Here is a 12,917-nt window from a genome sequence, read left to right as displayed (position 1 = left end):
GGCTTCCTCAGGACCAGAACCTGTGTCTCCGATCAAACATGATTACTTACATAAGGCCAAGGTTTTTGACAGGTGGCATCGTAGCCTTTAGGAAATGGGGAAATGGATGTGGGTTCGTGGGGCGCCACACACCAGACCCCCAAACTTTTTCGTGGACAGGGTGCCAACGGTGTTTCATTCCGGGTAGCCCGCGGGGATGATCTGAGATGGTGCGTCGCATCTCGGACCCCACAGACCCCTGCTATGGGCGTTTAAAGAAATTCCCCCAATTGAGCATTTCCTCTGCAGTTCAGCCTTCACCCATGGTGTGGCGGCCTCACGTCCCACCACTGGCTTAAATGAATGGGTGTCTTCGCCATTAATTTAATGGCTGAATGGGACTTTATCCCCTCATGGATCCCCAAAGACCCCCGGACCACCCGGGTGGAGGCAAGACCATCCACAGACCCACTATCTGGCCTCTAACAAACTATTTTTCCCACTTTGACCCCTAAGACCCCCGGACCACCTGGAGGGAGCGGGGCCATCCACAGACCCACTATCTGCCCCCTAACCAAATGTTTTGCCCAGTTTGACCCCAAAGACCTAGGTCTATTGACAATTTATTTATTTTATTATACATAAGCCTTATGGTTTTTATTGATGAAACCACATATTTAGCACTCGGAACGCTACAACCATATATTTGAAGCACATTAAATACTGATAAAGCTGGTGAGCAAAATATAATTGAAAAACATTTCAAATTATTAATTTTTTATTCAATCGAAGAACACAATTAATAAGAACAAAATGATCAACATGACCAAGAACTAGAATAAATAGTTTATTGAACAACATTAGTATGATAAAAACATATGAACATGATTTAGAATAACAACAATAATAATGTGATTAACAATATTCATAACAGTATTAGAACATAACAAAAACAACAACAACAACAACAATATTTGTTGTTATATTTGTAATATAAAAAATAGATAATTTATTTACAGGTTAAACATTATAAAGTGTTTAAAAAAGATCTTGCAGAGTGTCTGCGTGGTGGAGGTTGTGTCCACTTCCAAGCTGGGTTGCTGGCCCTTAGCTGCCTCAACTGGTCCACTGTCACCTTCCGCTCAAGAACTTTGCGGATTTTTTGATTTTGTTGCAGAAGTCTAAATCACATATGTTGACATTGGTGAATTACTTACAGTTTGATGTATCATTGTATTAAAGAACACAGAAATTGTATTAAATAAACTTACATTTTAAATATGACTAACTGTTAGGTCTTTGTGGGAATTTTTGTTATGCAAATTTTGGGGTCCGATTTGGAGTCCCCAGAGGCTTTAGGATCTGGAGTTTCAAGATTCTGTGACCTTTTGACCCATCTTTTCCAGACGTCCCACTCGTCCATTAAAGCAATGCAATTTCATAGGGGTTTGTGGACAGCCTTAAATTTGGTGCTAAGACCCGGGGGCTTCGAATGCTTCATCGCTGAGCCCTCAGAAAAAACATATTAAAAAGCCGTGTCCCACAGAGATTGGGAAGTACTGTAAAAAAAATAATATTATAGAAAAATAAATGTCACTTTTCATTCACAAGTCAGCAAATTAAGCACTTAAAGTCATTCAGACTTCAAACTGTCTAAGGGACCCCTGAGAACCTATAGATTTCAAATTGGAGTCATTTGGTGCTTTATGAGTGGTGTCCACCAAGCCGCTAGTGAAAATTAATGGCATAAATTCTACTTTGGATGCCTTATAGCATCGCTCTGTGAGGTCCTACAGACCCCAAATTTTGCACGGTGACACGTCGAGTGCCCCTTATCAACATAATAAGAGGACTAAGGCCTAGGATGCAAAAACAATTTTTTCATTATTTTCAACAGATATCTCTGCCTGTCATAGGAATTAATGAGACAGTCTGACTTGAAGGCCCGTGTGCAGCAGTATATTCATCAGAGGCTTTAATATTTAGCAAGCACCCATGGCCTACAAATTCTAAGACCTGATTGGGGGGGGGGGGGGGCTGATGGTCTAGGATCTCAAGTTTCAAGGTCCTGTTGCCTTCAGAACTCCCTTTTCTAGACGTCCCACTTGCCCATTAAACCAATGCAATTCTATACCGGTTTCATGAATGGGGTTAAATTTGGTGCTAAGACCTGGGGGCTTCGAATGCTTTATCGTTGGGCCTTAAGAGACAACATATCAAAAAGCTGTGTCCCTCATCGACTGGGAAGTACTAAAAAAATCAACAAAACTATTTAATGAAAAATAAACACATACAGTCCCAGGATGGGTCAAATGAACACTTCACCAAGTCACAGAGCCTTGAAACTTTGCACACTGTCTAGGGGCCCCCTGATAAGCTCAAAATTTGAGTCATTTGGACCTTTCTGAGTTGTGTCCAAATAATCGGTTAGGGGACAAATAGTGGAGGTGTGGCCCGGGTGGCCAGGGGGTCTCAGGGGTCATTTGGGAAAAATAGTTGGTTAGGGGACAAATAGTGGTTCCGTGGGACTCTGCTGGTCTTGGTGGTCAGTTGGGAGACCACATGCAGCTCAACGTTGCCCCCTATCTTTGTCCATTTCCCAATTAAAAGGGGTCCTTCGAGGATTACCTTGGAAAAGCCCCGAAAAGAGAAAATGTCCATTTGGCATATAATACTGAGGGCTCACGGCGGTACATGAACTGAGTACGATCCATCACAGCAACTAATTTCCCAATGGCAATCAGAAAGAATGGACAAATTTCCACAAACCCTCTAATTTCCCTTACTTCCTGGCTTCCACGGGACCAGAAACCATGTCTCAGAGCGAACTTTATTACTTCCTGGCTTCCACTGGACCAGAACCTGTGTCTCGGAGTGAGCATGATTGCTTTCTGGTTTCCAGGGGACCAGAATCCGTGTCTCAGAGCAAACTTGATTACTTCCTGGCTTCCACTGGACCAGAACCCGTGTCTCAGAGTGAGCATGATTGCTTTCTGGTTTCCAGGGGACCAGAATCCGTGTCTCAGAGCAAACTTGATTACTTCCTGGCTTCCACGGGACCAGAACCTATGTATCAGTGTGAATTTGATTAATTCTTGGTTTCCACAGGACCAGAACCCATGTCTCAGAGTGAATTTGTTTACTTCCTAGTTTCTATAAGACAAGAACCCATGTCTCAGAGTGAATTTGATTACTTCCTGGTTTGCAGGGGACCAGAACCCGTGTTTGGAGAGAATTTCATTACTTCCTGATTTCCGCAGGAAAAGAATGCATGTCTCAGAACAATCTTGATTACTTCCTGGTTTCCACGGGACCAGAGCCCATATCTCAGAGTGAATTTGATTACTTCCTGGTTTCTGCAGGACCAGAACCCATGTCTTGGAGCAAACTTGATTACTTCCTGGCTTCCATGGGACCAGAACCCATGTCTCAGAGTGAATTTGATTACTTCCTGGTTCCCACAGGACCAGAAAATGTGTCTCAGAGCAAACTTGAATCAGTAAGCATGATTGCTTTCTGGTTTCTAGGGTACCAGAACCCATGTTTGGAGGGAATGTGATTATTTCCTGGTTTCCGCAGGACCAGTACCCATGTCTCAGAGCAAAATTGATGACTTCCTAGTTTCCAGGGGACCAGAATCCATGTCTCAGAGCAAACTTGATTACTTTCTGGTTACCATGGTACTAGAATCTGTATCTTGGAGTGTGCATGATTACTTCCTGGTTTCCACTTGACCAGAACCCATGTCTTGGAGTGAGCGCTATTTCTTCCTGGTTACCATGGCACAAGAACCTGTATCTTTGAGTGAACATGTTTACTTCCTGGTTTCTGTGGGACCAGAACCCATGTAGTGGAGATTGCACGTGCACTATCAGTCACAACACAGGAAAGGTCACTTTCAAACACTTTTGAATTGATGCAAAAATGTCTGATGTGGGCCAGCGTTTGTCAGAAACTCAGCAGTATGGGATCGATTTCAGGGTACATGAACAAGCAGCATGTTGATTTTCTGTGTTTAGGTTTTTTAAGCTTATTTCTACAGCAGGAAAGGATACTGATTTTTACTTAAATGTTATAAAATGCTTTAGTGCCACCCTTTCTCTAGACAATCTAGTCCCTGATATGTGAACTAATGTAAATATTTGGCCTCTATTGGTGATGTGCAATGATATCCACAATAGCTGGTGAACAGGGGTTTCACACAATAGCTGCTATTATATCATGTAGCTGGAACACTTTATTGACCAATCAGCATCTAGGACTACAGATTTATAAATACCCAATGCGTAAACTCATTTAATTATCATCAAATGTGGTTATATTACATCAGAATACATCACACAGCATTTCACATAAGGAACTGTTATTACCCTAAATCAATAACACCACACAGTGTTTGGGTGAGAGGACTGTGTGCTATTTTAGGCATCTTTGCACATTTCTCAAACCATGAGTGTATAAAAAGTGTTCTCCCTGAACAGCGTGAAGGCGGGTTGAAGGACAGCCCCCTTAGTGAATGCTTGCATTTTTTAATTATCGTGGAGGTGACACCTCTTCCCTGAGCATCGCTCACCTGTGCTGTAAGCAGGGCTGTGAACTTTACCGTCAGCGGCGTGACCCTGAGTGTCATTGATGAAGGAAAAACTCATTAATACACACACAGTGAGAGACGACACAACACGCCCAACTGAGACACCCATGAACATGCCCGTATATACCATTTTATTGCTTTAGAAAGATACTGGTCAATATAACAGAATATGACAATATCTTCTGGCATGTAAGTTGCTGTTTTGTTACACCATTGTGATGTTGGTTTCTGAACACATTTAAAAAAATTATTTATTAAAGGAAAAGTGCAGACATGACATTAGTTCTTGCATGTGCAACTTGCCAGGTTTGAACATGTCACTAAAAAACAATGGTTTTCATGTGAGTGTATAACTTAATCATTAATAATAAAAAAAAAAAAAAAAAACAGTTTTTAAATATACTTGAAAATTGAAAACATGTTTATCATGGAAGAGGTGTATTTAAGTTCTTGTTTTGTTTGATTTGCAATTTTAATGTATTTTTTTAATAACTTAGTAGATCAATAAAAAAAGTGAGCGTCACATCATTGACCCATATTCAGAAATGCGAATGAGATTTGTGAGATACAGTGAAGGATACATTTTTGTATGGATTCAGAAGGATTGAAATATAGTGCACAAGTCATATGAACTACTTCTATGCTGCTTTTTGTCATTTTTGACAGTGCTTAACAGTGTCTGTAGTGTTCAACAGAAGAAGGTACAGTAATTCATAGAGGTTTGGAAAGACATGCGAAATTATGACAGAATTAAACTTTTTGGGTAAACTATTCTTTTACGTTAATAGGCAAAAATCCATCGCAAAGTCAGAACACAGAATCAAATACAGGGCACTTATGATTTATGCCCATGAATTTTGAGGCCACATTATAAATTACATCATAAACTTGCTACTGGGCACTTCTTTCAAAATGGATGTCAGAAGGCAACAGAACCATAAAACACCAGAGACATTAATTTGAGAATAAACGAGGGGAGTTTGTCTCTTGTAAACTTTCATTTTAACTTTGCTGTAAACTTTATTGGCAGGGTAGCAACTGGCCTGCCAATTACAGCTCCTTTCTCTTGTTAATTTTATGTTGTGGTGATAAATTCTTAGCAGGGTTCGTACCCTGACCTCAACCTTACCTACTTTATTCAGAAAGAAAACATTCTTAGTACATGCTGTTAGAATGAACACATTCTTACATGCATTGCTAAATATCTGTTGGCAAAATATGTCACAGAAAACCAATTGGTTAATATGGTTTTAAGTTCTGTAGTGGTACAATTACTATATCAGATTATGTTTCTTTTTTAAATGCACAAGGATTGAGGAATTGTTTCTAAGATACCTGTTTAGTAGTGCAGAAAAAAAAAAAAACATTAGCTTAGCGTAGCTAGCTTAGCTTCATTCATCAAGATGAGTTTCTGTGTGTTCTAGCTCCATCCCCAGCGTCCAGACAAAGGGCATAAAACTTGCTGATGTGGTATCTGCTCTCCCGGCGAGCGGGACATTGACCTCTGTCTCATTCTCTCTATGTGCCAGCACTAAAAAAACCAGCGTCCCAGTTCAGCTGTTTCCACGTTAGCATTCACTGTCTGAAGCAGCACCTTCAGTGAGAGCATGTTGCGATGACTTCACAAGGCCATGGGGTTTAGAGAGCTTAAACAACACTTCACATGTTCAAGAATAGACCTGATTCACCTCCAACTCACATGTGATATATAGCATATTGTTGTTGTTAGCAGAAATGCTGCATTTCCAAAACAGCCCACACATAGAAAACATTTGCATTAATTTGTTTTGCTAAGACGTTCTTCAACAACAACATAAAGAATTTTTCAAATGGCTTGTTTGGCGGGGTTAACAAGAGACAGACACAGTGGGTGTGGTGTCAGACCTTGGAGAGGACTTTGCTAGAAATAATACAAACATAAAATAGTCCAAAATGTGGAATAAAGTGTCCATGGGGAACAGTGTCCAAAATAAAGGGGAAATCTGGCATCCTTGTGGTGCACTGGGGATATGTGGTCCAGGTAAAAGAGGCAGGGTCCCAATTAAAAATGTTTGCGAAATTATTTTTACATAACTCGTTAAACATATCGTGGCAGTTTCCTGGCCGCGATAATAAACACTACAACAACAATGACTTTTTTCACTTGCTGTTGCGACTTCGGGCCTGTCGCACTCCTCCATTCATTACTTTACACCCCTGTATTTAACGCCCACTTTTTACCATCCAATCAGTTCTCGATGGATGACTGTCCTGCCCCATATTTTTTTCTTTAATTACCTTGTTTAACTTTCAAATATGTCAGATTATGGAAGTAAAATGGGTTGCAAACAGAGTTTCATGTTGATTTGAAGATGTTTACATGACCTAACATGTTGTTGGCATAATTGGCACAGAGATACTCGCACTAAATAATTGTAAGCACAACTCAATATTTGAAATGAAGATTGTTCTTTATGGAAATTATCAGCTGTTATCCAATGTGACACATTTGCTCTATTTTCATAGCATATAGTGGCTGTGTTCACATAGTTTTTCAATAAAAATGGCCTCTTGGAGACTTGAGACATGTAAACTTGAACAAGTTGCTGAAAAAAAAAACAACAACACCTGGAGTGAGAAACGGAGCGCTCTGATATCTGATCTGTCTGAGAGAGAGTGTTCAGCTCCTTTCATGTGTCAGTGAGGACTGAGGCATCTTAAAGAGACATCACACAGTGTTCATCACTGCAGCAGTTTGTCTTCATCAATCATCTCGCTGTTTGTTGACTATAGCAACAGGATGTCACAGTTATTTTTATGGATCTCGTTATTGGGGTCTGCCCTCTCACAGCAGGGATTTCCTCCACACAAGGCATCATGGGATGTATATATGAGTGTGTTTGTGATGTATTTGCTACAGGAATCAGCTTTGTTCTTCCACAACTTAAGTTTCCAGCAATTATTTTGTCCATTGTCAAGCTCAAACATATGAGCCATAGCATTTTGTTCATCATAGGTGCATTTGAATGTTCTATTTGAATGTTTTGAATGTGCATTTGATCAACAATTCTGTATCGATAGGCAGCTCACTAGATTTTAAAACAGCAAAAGTGTTTATCTGAACACTTTACAAAACTGAACTGATTAAACATTTTTTCATTGATGGTAAGGCTAGCATCAATATTACTATTGCTCATACTTGGTGCCGGTTGTAGTCTGATTACAAAGGAATTAATTACTGTTATTACACGGCTCTCTGGAACACTCGATTCTGATTGGTAAATGCTGCCATCCAGCGGTCAGATATTGCTGTGTAACAACCGCTCATCCAGGGATTTAGACGTATCAGACCGTTAATCCGGGTTCTGTGAGCCATCTCTCCTGCTTCTCGGATTACTGTGCGATCTCTACAAGTAAACTGATAAAATAATTTCAATTTAAATCAATGTTTCATGTGCATTTATTTATTTATTTTTTTGGCAAGTAGTCTTGTAATAGGCTGAATAATGAAGAGTCAGAGGTCAATTTTACAAAGTAAACACCAACAGAACTCCGACTCCAACCAGAGGTTGAGTTCAACTGTTCAGCGATTTCTTTCTTCTCACATAATTACACTATTTCAGCACAAATAAATGTTTCATGTGGATTTATTTGTTTACTTGGCAAGAAGTCTTGTAAATGGCTGAATAATGAGGAGTCAGATGGTCATTTTCACAGAGTAAACACCAACAGATCTCCGACACAAACCGGAGGTTGATTTCAGCTGTTCAGCGAATTCTTTCTTCTTAAATTAATTTCAATGCAAATCAATATTTTATGTCCATGTATTTATTTATTTGGTTAGTAGCCATGTAATAAGCAGGATAATGTACAGTCAGTCAGTCAGTCGTTATCGCAAAATAAACCCCTTTAGGCTGATACAAGAGTCCTCTACTTCGCGTTGGGGTCCTGATCACCCTGTCGGGGTTTATTGTGTGAGTACATTATCCCTTGCTAATATTTTAGTCAAAAAGAGTATAACACATTAAAAATTTTAGCTATTAGATTACAGTTACTGACTTTCATTAAGCTAATTACCTTTAAGTACATAATTTGGGTTACACATTTTTTAAAATAGTTTTATTTATGTAGAATTTAAAACATGAATTATGTTCATATTCGTCTTTTTGAGTTTCTGTGACAGCTGAAGAGTGTGACTTGCATGCAACAATGAACAAAGAGAAAATATAGACATTATAGAGCAAAAAAAACGAAAGCTTTTCTGTGAAAAGTGTTTTACAAAGTAGCTTAAAGGAATAGTTCACCCAAAAATTAAAATTTTCTCATCATTTACTCCAAAATTTACATCATTCCATCCCAAATGTGTGACTTTCTACTGCTGAACACAAATGGAAATTTTTAGAAGAATATTTCAGCTCTGTTGGTCCTCACAATGCAAGTGAATGGTGACCAGGTTTTAATATCAAATAAAGGCAGCATAACAGTAATCCATAAGACTCCAGTGTTTAAATGCATGTTTTCTGAAGTGATATAATAAGTGTGGGTGAGAAACAGTACAATATTTAAATCCTTTTTAAATCTAAATCTCCACTTTAACTTTCAGATTCAAAAGTGAAACTAAACAGGCACCATGTAACTTTCAGATGTGAAAGTGAAAGTGGAGATTTAGAGTAAAAAAAGAAACAAATCTTCTCAACCCTACCTATTATATGGCTTCTGAATATGTGGATTTAACCACTGGAGTCATATGGATTACTTCTGTTTCCTTAGTGTTTTTTTGGGGCAGCAAAGATCTGATCACCATTCACTTGTATTGTATGGATCTACAGAGCTGAAACATTCATCTAAAAATCTTCGTTTGTGTTCAGCAGAAGAAAGAAAGTCATACACATCTGGGATGGCATGAGGGTGAGTAAATGATGAGAGAATATTTTTGGGTGAACTATTCCTTTAAAAGTAAAGTAATTAGTAATGAGATTACTTTTCAATGAAGTAATCAGTAAAGTAATCGGATTCAACTTTTATAGGAGTAATTATTAGTAGTAGATTACTTTTTTTTTGTGTAACTTAGCCAACACTGCTCATACTGTCAAGATCAGAGAAGGCTCAGGACCCAAAAACAAAGTAAAAATAAAGGGAATTTATTTTATACAAAAAATAAACAAAAAACCAACATAAACTACCCCGTAGGGGAAAAATCCAGGCTTGGGTAGAAGGCAGCTGGGAACAGGACCGACCGGAATGGGTAGGAATAAACTACACCGACCGACAGACTGACTGGAATAAACAAGCACACGAGATGAACTGGCACTGGACAGCACATATGAGGAGACTTAAATAGGGAAGGAAATCAAACAGGTTAATACAGGGCAGGTGTGACTAATAAAACTAATAATGGACAAACAAGGAGTTGGGGTATGACGTAAGACAGAGACAAGCGGCAATGCAGAAACAAAACAAAGCCACGTGCTCTCACAAGACTCAAAACACCCGAATGACATGAGCGCATATTGCTAAGACAATAAGGCAATATACGCTCATGCCAACCGACAGACAAGATGAGAGAATGCGTAGCAACGGCAAACAAAGCAATGCCACGCACTCTCACACTGAACAAAACCTGAGCGTATATCGCAAGGCAAACGCCACGCAATGCACGCAACAGGCGACAAGATGAGACAGGACACTCGTGTGAGAGTTCAGCAACATACAAACCCGACACTTAAGACCGAAGTGACCGAACCTCAGCACAGCATGAAGACAGCTCATGACCCGGGCATGCAGCGCAAAGCGAGCGCAACGCGAGCGACAGACGAGCGACAGACACAAAGACAGACAAAACATGGAGCATGAGTGTCCGGATCCCGACACCGACCGAAACCGAACCAGACAGGGAAGTCAGGATCCAGACACCATGCTCTGGACATGAAACACAAGACAGACCGAAGAGCGCATGGCAGGGAAAAAAATTAAGCCATGCGCTCACACGAAGACAGACAACGAAACACAAGATAGACATGGAATGATGATGCCATGGTCCTGTCAGACAAAAACCCAGATTAACAGAGTGACAGGACCGTGACACATACTTGAGGTTAGAGACAGAGGTTGCTCTACAAATTATTTTCCCTTTACTTCAATGGACTGGTTTGTAAAATGTGCTATGGACATGATCGATTCTTCATATTGTGCATCTTGTTGATAAGTGTGATGTATCGTTCCTAAGTAAGTCCTATAAGACTTGTGATTTTCATCCAGTAGATGATAAAACCATAATGATATAAAAAAAAATCGAAATCTTTAGCTAAAATCGGTCTGTGCTTACCGAATTTTGAAACACTGCCCCCAGTGTCCAAAGCTGTTGTTGGGTGTATGGGCATGTGTTAGCTCCCTTTTTTGGGTGAAATGTCCACGGAGGGGCGCTAAAAGCAAGTTGTGAAGTGAGTTGTTTTTAGCTGTACAGACTGTAATACAGTGAAGAGGAATGCAAATTTTATAAACTGAACCCCCCCAACCAAAACCCAAACCTAAACCTAACCTAACCATCATGGAGTAAAAATATAATGTTAGAGGTATATTTCTGTTTTTTCTACATGGTAACTAAACCGGATCTTCCACGCTGCTGACGCAACGCTCTTCCAGTCGCGCCACAAGGGAAGGTAAACACGCTAATGCAAAAATGTCTGATTGAAGATGGGGCTTGTCAGTGAGTCGGCATAATGTTGCTGATCCTAAGGTACCAGAACTCTCGGAAACAACATGCCGACTTCCCATGTGATCATGTTGGATAAAACAGGTGAAAAAATCTCAAAGACTTACATTAAAGGAGGGACCTGAGACATATCTAGAGCAATGCCCTAGCAATGCCCTGGCAACCGCTCACAACATCTTAGCATAGTGGGGACACATTTTGCATGGTCAAGCACGACTAATATATTCTTCTACTAATTTATCCTACCGTTTACCTTGTTTTTTTTTCACATAGATTCAGATTTACCGCTTTAGACGTGTGAGTATATGTGTTGCTGTATCTGGTTGCTTTCTAATGAGCTGTCTTTAATTAGCAGCTCATGTTCTCTGGTAACAGACACAGATGAATGGAGTCACATCAGTGTTTTCTGTTCTGGAGACGCAGTTGAATTTTAAGAGTCAAGGTCACGCAGACCTCTCGCCTTCATCTGTCAGCTTCTTTTTGATCTGCAGACGCTTTGCCCCATCTTTCTGCACGCTCTGCCTTTAACATGGGGTCAAAGATCACCGTGGGGCAATGCCACAGGATCCCTGTCTCTGACACAAACCTCATTGCTCCCTCCTGCTTTTCCTCTTCAAACTTTCATTTGTTTCTTTGTATGTTTCTAATATCATACCATGAAGTAGTGTGGGGCAGTATGATACAACTTTACCTCTAACCTAAACCCTTTTTTTTTTCTCCCCAATTTGGAATGTCCAGTTCCCAATGCGCTCTAGGTTCTCATGGAGGCGTAGTGACTCGCCTCAATCTGGGTGGCGGAGGATGAATCTCAGTTACCTCTGCATCTGAGACATCAATCCACGCATCTTATCACGTGGCTTGTTGAGTGTGTTAACGCGGAGACATAGACATATGGAGGCTTCGTGCTATTCTCCGCGGCACCCACGCACAACTCACTACGCACCCCACCGAGAGCGAACCATATTCTAGCGACCACAAGGAGGTTATCCCATGTGACTCTACCCTCCCTAGCAACTGGGCCAATTTGGTTGCTTAGGAGACCTGGCTGGAGTCTCTCAGCATGCCCTGGATTCGAACTTGTGACTCCAGGGGTGGTAGTCAATGTCTTTACTCGCTGAGCTACCCAGGCCCCCCAACCTAAACCCTTAACCTAACAGGTCTTATTTGTGGGCCTCTCTCAGCAAATATTGATATATTGATTAAACCAATTAATAGGCAAGTCATAAATCAAAAAATGTAATTGATAGACAGCCCTAACTGGCATACAACGTGGGAATGGTATATTTGATTAATGTCCATTTTGCGGTTTACGGTTGCCAAGTAACATCTTAACTTGCCTCATTGATATGAAACGGATGTGCTGTAACTGGTATATTAGCTATTTTAGGTTGGATTTCAATGTGGCTCATCAAATCGTAGTTTTGAGTCTGAACTATCCATTTTATCAATTTTTAGTTTTACTGTTTTGAGTGTTTAGTTTTGAACTCAGGTGTCACATAATTTGAATTTGTATGTATTTGTTGTGAACACCTTATATCTTGCTTTGTGTCCATCAAGTTTCAAATACAAAGAGAAACAATCAAATGAGATGAAGTGGCCTACCTTTTATTGGTAAAGTTTTAATTCACTGGATTAATCAAATCCAGAAATAGGCCT

General features: G+C 40.1%; 1 protein-coding gene across 2 annotated transcripts in view; it reads left to right on the top strand.

Annotated features, from left to right (window-relative positions):
- The window catches only part of LOC127437467 (uncharacterized), a 108,479-nt gene that overhangs the window by 43,537 nt on the left and 52,025 nt on the right, over positions 1 to 12,917 (top strand). The window lies entirely within an intron of this gene.

This window comes from Myxocyprinus asiaticus, chromosome 48, assembly GCF_019703515.2.
Source record: "Myxocyprinus asiaticus isolate MX2 ecotype Aquarium Trade chromosome 48, UBuf_Myxa_2, whole genome shotgun sequence".
Taxonomy (NCBI): domain Eukaryota; kingdom Metazoa; phylum Chordata; class Actinopteri; order Cypriniformes; family Catostomidae; genus Myxocyprinus; species Myxocyprinus asiaticus.
The sequence above is the reverse complement of the archived record's forward strand: the minus strand, read 5'-3'. Positions and strand labels throughout refer to the sequence as shown.